Source organism: Mustela nigripes, chromosome 2 (assembly GCF_022355385.1).
Source record: "Mustela nigripes isolate SB6536 chromosome 2, MUSNIG.SB6536, whole genome shotgun sequence".
Lineage (NCBI taxonomy): Eukaryota > Metazoa > Chordata > Mammalia > Carnivora > Mustelidae > Mustela > Mustela nigripes.
This window is the reverse complement of record NC_081558.1, coordinates 215,058,143-215,065,282: the sequence shown is the minus strand read 5'-3', so window position 1 is coordinate 215,065,282 and position 7,140 is coordinate 215,058,143. Positions and strand designations below refer to the sequence as shown.

At 49.5% G+C, this 7,140-nt stretch overlaps 1 long non-coding RNA gene across 1 annotated transcript in view; it reads right to left on the bottom strand.

Annotated features, from left to right (window-relative positions):
* The window catches only part of LOC132010346 (uncharacterized), a 3,048-nt gene extending 2,192 nt beyond the window's left edge, over window positions 1-856 (bottom strand). Inside the window, exon 1 of the long non-coding RNA XR_009402232.1 lies at window positions 685-856. This is a non-coding gene — a long non-coding RNA (uncharacterized LOC132010346). The remainder of the gene's footprint in view (window positions 1-684) is intronic.
* Between the last annotated feature and the right edge of the window lie 6,284 nt (window positions 857-7,140).

Below are 7,140 nucleotides of genomic sequence, written 5' to 3'. Positions count from 1 at the left end.
CCCCCCCCCCCCCCCCCCCCCCCCCCCCACTTCCCGTGCTCTCCCTGAGCTTCCTTCCTTCCAGAAGTTCAGAAGGAGAGGAGAGGCGCGCCTTTCCTCGGGGTATGCTCCAAGCCCCGTTTTTTGTGGGGACTTGGCCCCCCATTGTTTGAGTGAACTTCTATAGGGGACTTTGCGGGAGGGGGTCCCCTGTGCGCCCACGCCTCCTTTCTCCCCTGCTTGGAGCACCTCAGCCCTTGTCCCCCTCGGAGCTGTGAAGATAATGGGGTTGGATACGGAGGGTCCCTCAAAGACCGTGGTCCCTTCATTCCTGGGAACGCCGTGAATCTCTCTTAGGCTCTGGAGGGGGTGAGCGGCAGATGGAGAGGAAGGCGCGAGGGACCGTTTCTGCTGGGCCCGGCCCCCCCCCAAGGCCGCCCCAACCCCTCTGGAGCCTGGACTTGTCCCCTCCCCAGCCCACAGCCACCCGTGGGTGGCAGCTGTGGCCCCTCTGTGGCCAGGGCCCGTGGACCCCGCCGACAGCGCGAATGTGCCAGGTTGACCAGGGAACACGCGACCGGCCCGTGATGTGCTCTTCCCGTCGCTTGTCCTCACTGGCGCCATCTCCCTTGTGGCTGTTATTTCTGTTATTGTGGGAAAATACGCATTACGTAAAATGTACCATTTGAGCCATTTTTCAATTACCGTTCAGCGGCCCCGAGGACATGCGTGTCGTGCAACCGTCACACCGTCGTGTGTGAGCCGCTGTCCACACAGGCCTCCCCATGCGTTCTTTCCTGCTCTCTGTCCGTCCGCGACGGGACTCAAACCGCAGGAGAGGCTCCAGACCACGGCTCTGCGGGAACCTGGCCGAGCCCCCGAGCTCCCCGGGGCTGATGGCACCGGCTCCCTTACCGCTCAGGGCCGGCAGAGGGCGCCGGTGGGCCAAGCCTCGCGGATCCCTCTTCCCTGCGCATCACCGCCCCGAAACCGGGGAGGAGGCAGGGGCGGCCGGTGCCTGCGAGCGGGGCAGCATTTACCCAGCAGAAGCTCCACACTATGTCAGGAAGGCTGAGCCAAGCAATGTTTTACCTGTTCAAAGTTAACTTCTCCCACCGATATTTACTGGGGAAAAAAATCAAGGAAGAACAGTTCTTCCCTCCCTTTGGGAAGGCTCCTTTCTTTGATTCCGAGGCTTTTTGCCCAGAGGATAGTTAGTAGCATTATTGGGGTATTTAATGTGATGTAATGTAATGTAATTTTTAAAAAAAGATTTTGTTTATTTATTTGACAGACAGAGATCACAAGTAGGCAGAGAGGTGGGCAGAGAGAGAGGGGGAAGCAGGCTCCCCGCTGAGCAGGAAGCCTGATGCGGGGCTCGATGCCAGGACCCTGGGATCATGACCTGAGCCAAAGGCACACGTTTAATGACTGAGCCACCCAGGCACCCCTATTTGGGTATTTTAAACTGGGTGGGCAGTTCCTGGGTGTTGAGAGCCACCCAAGTCAGGGAGAAAGGCCCGTGCTGGCTTGCCAATCCTGGTGTGAAATTTAATGTGAGCTAGAGAAAGTGAAGACATGGAGCGAACTTCTTGTGTCTGGAAGGGGTCATGTCCACAAACGCCGGGGGTCACTGCCACTCAGTGTCTCTCTGTGACACACAGCCGCTCACTATTCTCATTACAGGAGACAAAGAAATCCGGACTCCCAAGCTCCTTGTTCCAAAGTGAAGTCGGTTGTGAGGAACAGAGGGCCAGTCCATCTGCACGGAGCGTCTGTATGGGCAGCCACGTCCCACGGTCCATGGGCAGCTGGAATGTTTTTAGCCCATCGCCCAAGGTACATGGAAGAACTTTTTCCAAAAAAAGAACCCTGACGATTATAGCCACAGACAAATACAAACGGATGGGGATTGTCAACAAAAAAAGGTAAAAAAGACAACCTAATTATTTTAAAACCTGATCACCTAGAATTTGTTGACAAGAAAATACAACACAAAGCAAAAAAAAAAAAAAAAAAAAAAAAAAAAAAATCCACCCCCCCAAAAGGGCACAATCCTTAACATACCTTTCCTAGGAAAGCCTCATTACCATAACAGATGAAGAAGTCCATTTCTCCTCGCGCATTCACTGTTCCTTATCTACAGACACTCTCAGAGCTAAGGGCAACAAAACAAAACAAGCAGCAGCCAACACCGAAAACCTTGTCTGAGTTGCTTCTCATCATGCCGGTTTCAACTGCAATTGTTTCCCAGACCATCTCGCTGTGCTGTCAGCCAACACGCACTGAACTTGGCGATTCTCTGGCTTTCTTATCCCTCCCTGGGAAATGAAGTTCTCTATGCAAATGATCGCCCTCTGCCTGAAGGTCTTGGGTCCATGTAATGGGGTTGCTGACATTTCTCTGACCTGCTAGTGGAATAATTAGGTGCTCCAGTTACCAAGCAACGGCAAGTCGGATGACCCAGGAGCAGAGAGTCCTGGGCAGACTCGGTGGAGGGATGGATTCCACTTCCGGAAGAGTGTGCACCAGACGCAGGGGTGGTGATCCCTGCCATGGTGGCTGACACAGTCAGGGGCCAGCTCACCTCCACTGTCCCCAGGCATGGCGCCGATGGGATGCCAGCCTGCCCACCACCGGTCCCTGATTGCCTGCTCTTCACCTACCAGCCCGTGTGCAGAATTCAGTGAAGGCTTTGCAATGGTTATTGAGTTATTTACTTATTCTGTTATGATAAAGCCCACACACGAAACATGAGATCTACCCTCTTGACAAATATTTAAGTGTCAGGTACAGTGTTGTTACTGTAAGGACCGTGTTGCAGGGCCCATCCCTGGAATGTTTTCTTGCCTAATTGTCACGGTGCACGTGACCCAGCAGCTCCCCACTCTCCCTCCCCCGGCTCCTGGCAACCACCGTGTTCTCTCTGCTTCTGTGAGTCTGACCACCTTAGCTCCCATGCACAAGGGCAGTCGTGCTGCATTTGTCCTTCTGTGACTGGCTTGTTTCACTCAGCATCACGGCTGCTCAAAGATCTCGGTCCTGGGAGGAGACACCACCTGTTCATCGAGACCGACCCCATGCACTGCCAGGGGTGGTGGGTCGTCCTGATTGACAGGTTTTGTGATTCAGACAGCACAACCCCTGAGAGGAAAGAGTACAGCACCAGAAGATGTCCTGTAAACCAAATAACTTCTTAATGTGGCATATCAAGAGTGGCCCAGAGCTAAAGACCATCACGCTAAGTCGTATTTATATATGCAGATAGATCAGATGTCATATCAGATAGATATACATGTAGATACCTCAGACAGATACCTGAACATGTCTGTGGGCTCAGGAAAAAAACCTCCCAGACCATAAAAACTATATCCTGGATATCAACTGTGATGGTGACTGGTGTGGACATTATGGGATTATAAAGAACTCTCGATTATTTGTATGCTTTTCTATATTTTTCAAATGTTCTACTATCAATGTTACCTTTATACTAGCAAATACAGACATGTAAGCTTGTACGTAAGTAAATTATGTTTATGTGCGTGTTTTGTCCAGGGGTTTGCGTCGGAAGTGTGGTTCTCTTTGTAAAAATGAGTTATTACCACATAAATCTATTTATTCAAGGGAGAAGTAAAAAAAAAGAAAAATCTATCTTGAGTAGTGACCTCAGCTGCATAGAAAACAGTGGGGATTATCCACAGGGCTCAGACTCAGAAACCAGGAGACCTTGTTACTGTGGCTACTCACTTCAGGGACCTTTCTGAAACAGATTCTCCAGCCATGATTCATCTGTGTGAGAGCCAAGATTCCCTGAGCACTCACCGTGTTCCAGACCTGCTAACCATTGTCCCTGCCAATCCTACACCCAGCCCATGAGGCAGGTTCTGCTACTGTCCCCATTTTCCAGATGGGAAAAAAGAGGCACAGAGTGACCAGGTGATCTGGAGAAGCTGCCGGCAACGAGGAGTCCAGGGGCCTCCAGAACCCACGCCTCCACCATCAGGCTGGGCCGCGCCTTCAGATGGGTAGATGGGTCACAGAACACCCCACAGGGATGTGTGGGCTTAAAAAGTCAATGGCATTGGAGGGGACCTTGGACAGGAATGAAATGGCATAGCGAGATTAGCTATTTACAATTTATTTACCATGTTAGTTCTTGAGGTAGAGTCCCTACATTTGGGTCCTCCTGGGTGGGGCGAGAAGCTGCCTCCTTTCAGGATCTGCGTGGACACAGCCACGGTCTGTCTAGTGTCTTTGACTGTGGTCTCTTCCTGTTGTTCTGGTGTCCAGCTGGCCTGTGTGGGTGGGAGTAACAAGGGCCTTCCCATAGGCCAAGGAGGATATACCAAACGGGACTCCGCCATGGCCATGGCCAAGCTGGGAGTGGGGCTGGGGGCTGGGGCATGCTGGGAAGGACTCCAAGATCCTGGCTCTTCATTATTTCCCTGGTGGCAGAAGCTTGACGCTACGTTCGTGCTAAGGTTTAGCCCATATGCGCCTGGAGTAGGTGGTATGTTGACTGACTTATATCCATATTCAAGAGTGTGGCTGTCTTCTCAGTCAGTTTGAGTTACTTTACCAAAATACCACAGACTGGATAGCTTGTAAACAACACAAATTTATCTCTCACAGTTCTGGAGTCTGGGAGTGTGAGATCCGGGTGCCAGCATGGGCAGGTTCTTGGTGGGGGCCCTCCTTTGGTTTACAGATGGACGGCTTCTTCCTGTGTCCTCACATGCCAGAGAGGGGAGCTCGCCAGCTCTCTGCCCCTGCCCCCCTTTTAAAAAAGATTTCATTTATTTATTTGCAGAGAGATCACAAGTAGGCAGAGAAGCAGGCAGAGAGGGCTCTCTCGCTCATTGGGCTCAGCAGGGAGCCCAATGGGGGACTCGATCCCAGGACCCTGAGATCACGACCTGAGCTGAAGGCAGAGGCTTAACCCACTGAGGCACCCAGCCCCCCTTCTCTGGCCCCTTTTTATATGGGCACAAGTGCCATATAATGAGGCCATCTCTGGCCTCATTACCTCCCAGAGGCCACCTCCAAATACCATGATACTGGGATCCTGGTATCAACAGATGAATTTTGGGGAAACATAAGATTTGGTCCATAGCAGTGGTGGGTATGAAATATTTCCCTGCTGGTAGGTTTGACGAAGTTCCACATCAATAATTTTAATTAGCAACCGCTCTAGAACAGTAACAGTAAAGTCAAGTTCATCTTTGTTGTCAACACAGAACCACCTGACCCTAAAAACACAGGTTCTTTGAAAGGTACAGCTCGGTTGACTTTAGACATGTCATGTTTGAAACAGCAGTGGGATCTCAAAACTGATCAAGCCCTAAAGCCACACGGTCAAACAACTTTGAAAGAGGGTCCTGGAATTGCGAGCTCCAGCCATTGTTAGTCACTGTGAGACTTTCGATGATTACAGCAACTCCAAAATGTTTCCTAGACTAAATCAAACTAATCCTAACAACTTTGTTTTCTTTTGATCATTGTACATTAAAAAAAAAAAAAAAAAACAAAAAAAAACCACGACACTCCCTAGCTATTTTTTCTTCCACATGTTGTGCAAAGTCTTTTTGGCTGAAGGCAAGAACATTCCCTGGTGCTCTGTACAGAGGTCCATCTCTGGTGGGATCTAAGCTCCTGTTTACTCAGTTGACAAACATTTATTGAAATGCAAACAGGGAGCAGAAGATACTTCTCTGCCCTCCAGAATCTCACAACCCAGTGGAGACACTCACAGCCATCAAAATAATTTCTCTGTGTGTATGTGTGCATTTGTGTGTACCTGTGTGTGCATGTGTGTGTGCATATGCATTTGTGTGTGAGGCTGAGAGGCAGCTCGGGTCAGGGTTTAACAGATTAAATTCATTTTTAGACTAAATTCATTTCACCATGGCTTTGGGGCTGTCCTGGCCCAGCCAGAGCTGAGCACAAACAAGGTCTGAATTATGTGCAATTAGAAGCTTCCCTCCCCTCCGTCTGGCTTTGTCCTCATCGAATCTTGTTTCTTGCTCTCATGGCCATCATCTACCCTGGCATCAGCTTAGCAGAACAATGTCCATGAAATTAAATTCACAAAGGTCTTGGCAGCTTATTCTGATATATTTCAGCCCTGATGATGGGGATGCAGGGCAGGGGGCCAGCCCCCATCTGTGGACCCTCATGTGAACTTTGGGGTGGGGTTCTGGGTGGGGAGGGGAGCAGGAGGCGAGGGGATGCACAGAGAAACTCTGTGCATCGTTGGAAGCCCTCAGATTCCTTCTTCTGGAACTTTAAGTCCCTCGTCTTAAGTAAGGAAGAGAGACTTTTCATCAAGTCAGGCCCAAAGGTTAGTAAGTTGCTTCAAGACACCCAGTGTTAGGAACCCAGGATTGCAGGAGCTATATCCATGATCATGTTACTTAGAGCTGGACAATCTCCACCATCCATATATTGTCCCCTGCCTCCTTTTCCTAGCTGAACGATTTGGTATAAAACAGAGGCACGAAAGGTGATGGCGTTGAGCATTTTGGGGGATGAGCTACACAACGAGCCTTTCAATTCCCAAGAACATAGCTTGTTCTCTGCAAAATACACGGCCCTGTTCGCTTGTCAACTTAGCCGTTTCTGTTCCGATACCACCTCCTTTCTGATCTCGCATCCAGTATGCTAAGGGGAGCCAAGAACGCAAATCTCCTTTCTAAAGCGGAAACTGTTAATATTTTCCTTTGAAGATCATCACCTCTCTTTGGCAAGGAATTACTGTCAACTTTCTTGCTGCCTGGCGGTAGTTAACGGAGCTTTCTCAAAGGAAATATTGTGCCAAGGACCATTTCTAGAAATACGTCTATATTTAAAAGTCATTATCTTCGAAAATTGGCATCAGGAAGCGTTGACGGTGCCGTCTTCACATCAAGTAGCTGGAGTCCGGGGTCACTGACGGTGCCGTCTTCACATCAAGTAGCTGGAGTCCGGGTTAAACATCTTTTCATTGTGTGTGAACTTGGCAACTCTTGGTCTATTTTAGAATGCTTTAGTTCAGTGTAATTACTACAGCTTCTGAAGGCGTATCTGTGTAATTACCATGTAGTTTTATTTCATGGTAACTATGCAATTAACTTGTCCCACTTCCCTAAATGGAAAATACTATAATTCTGATAAGAATGGTTT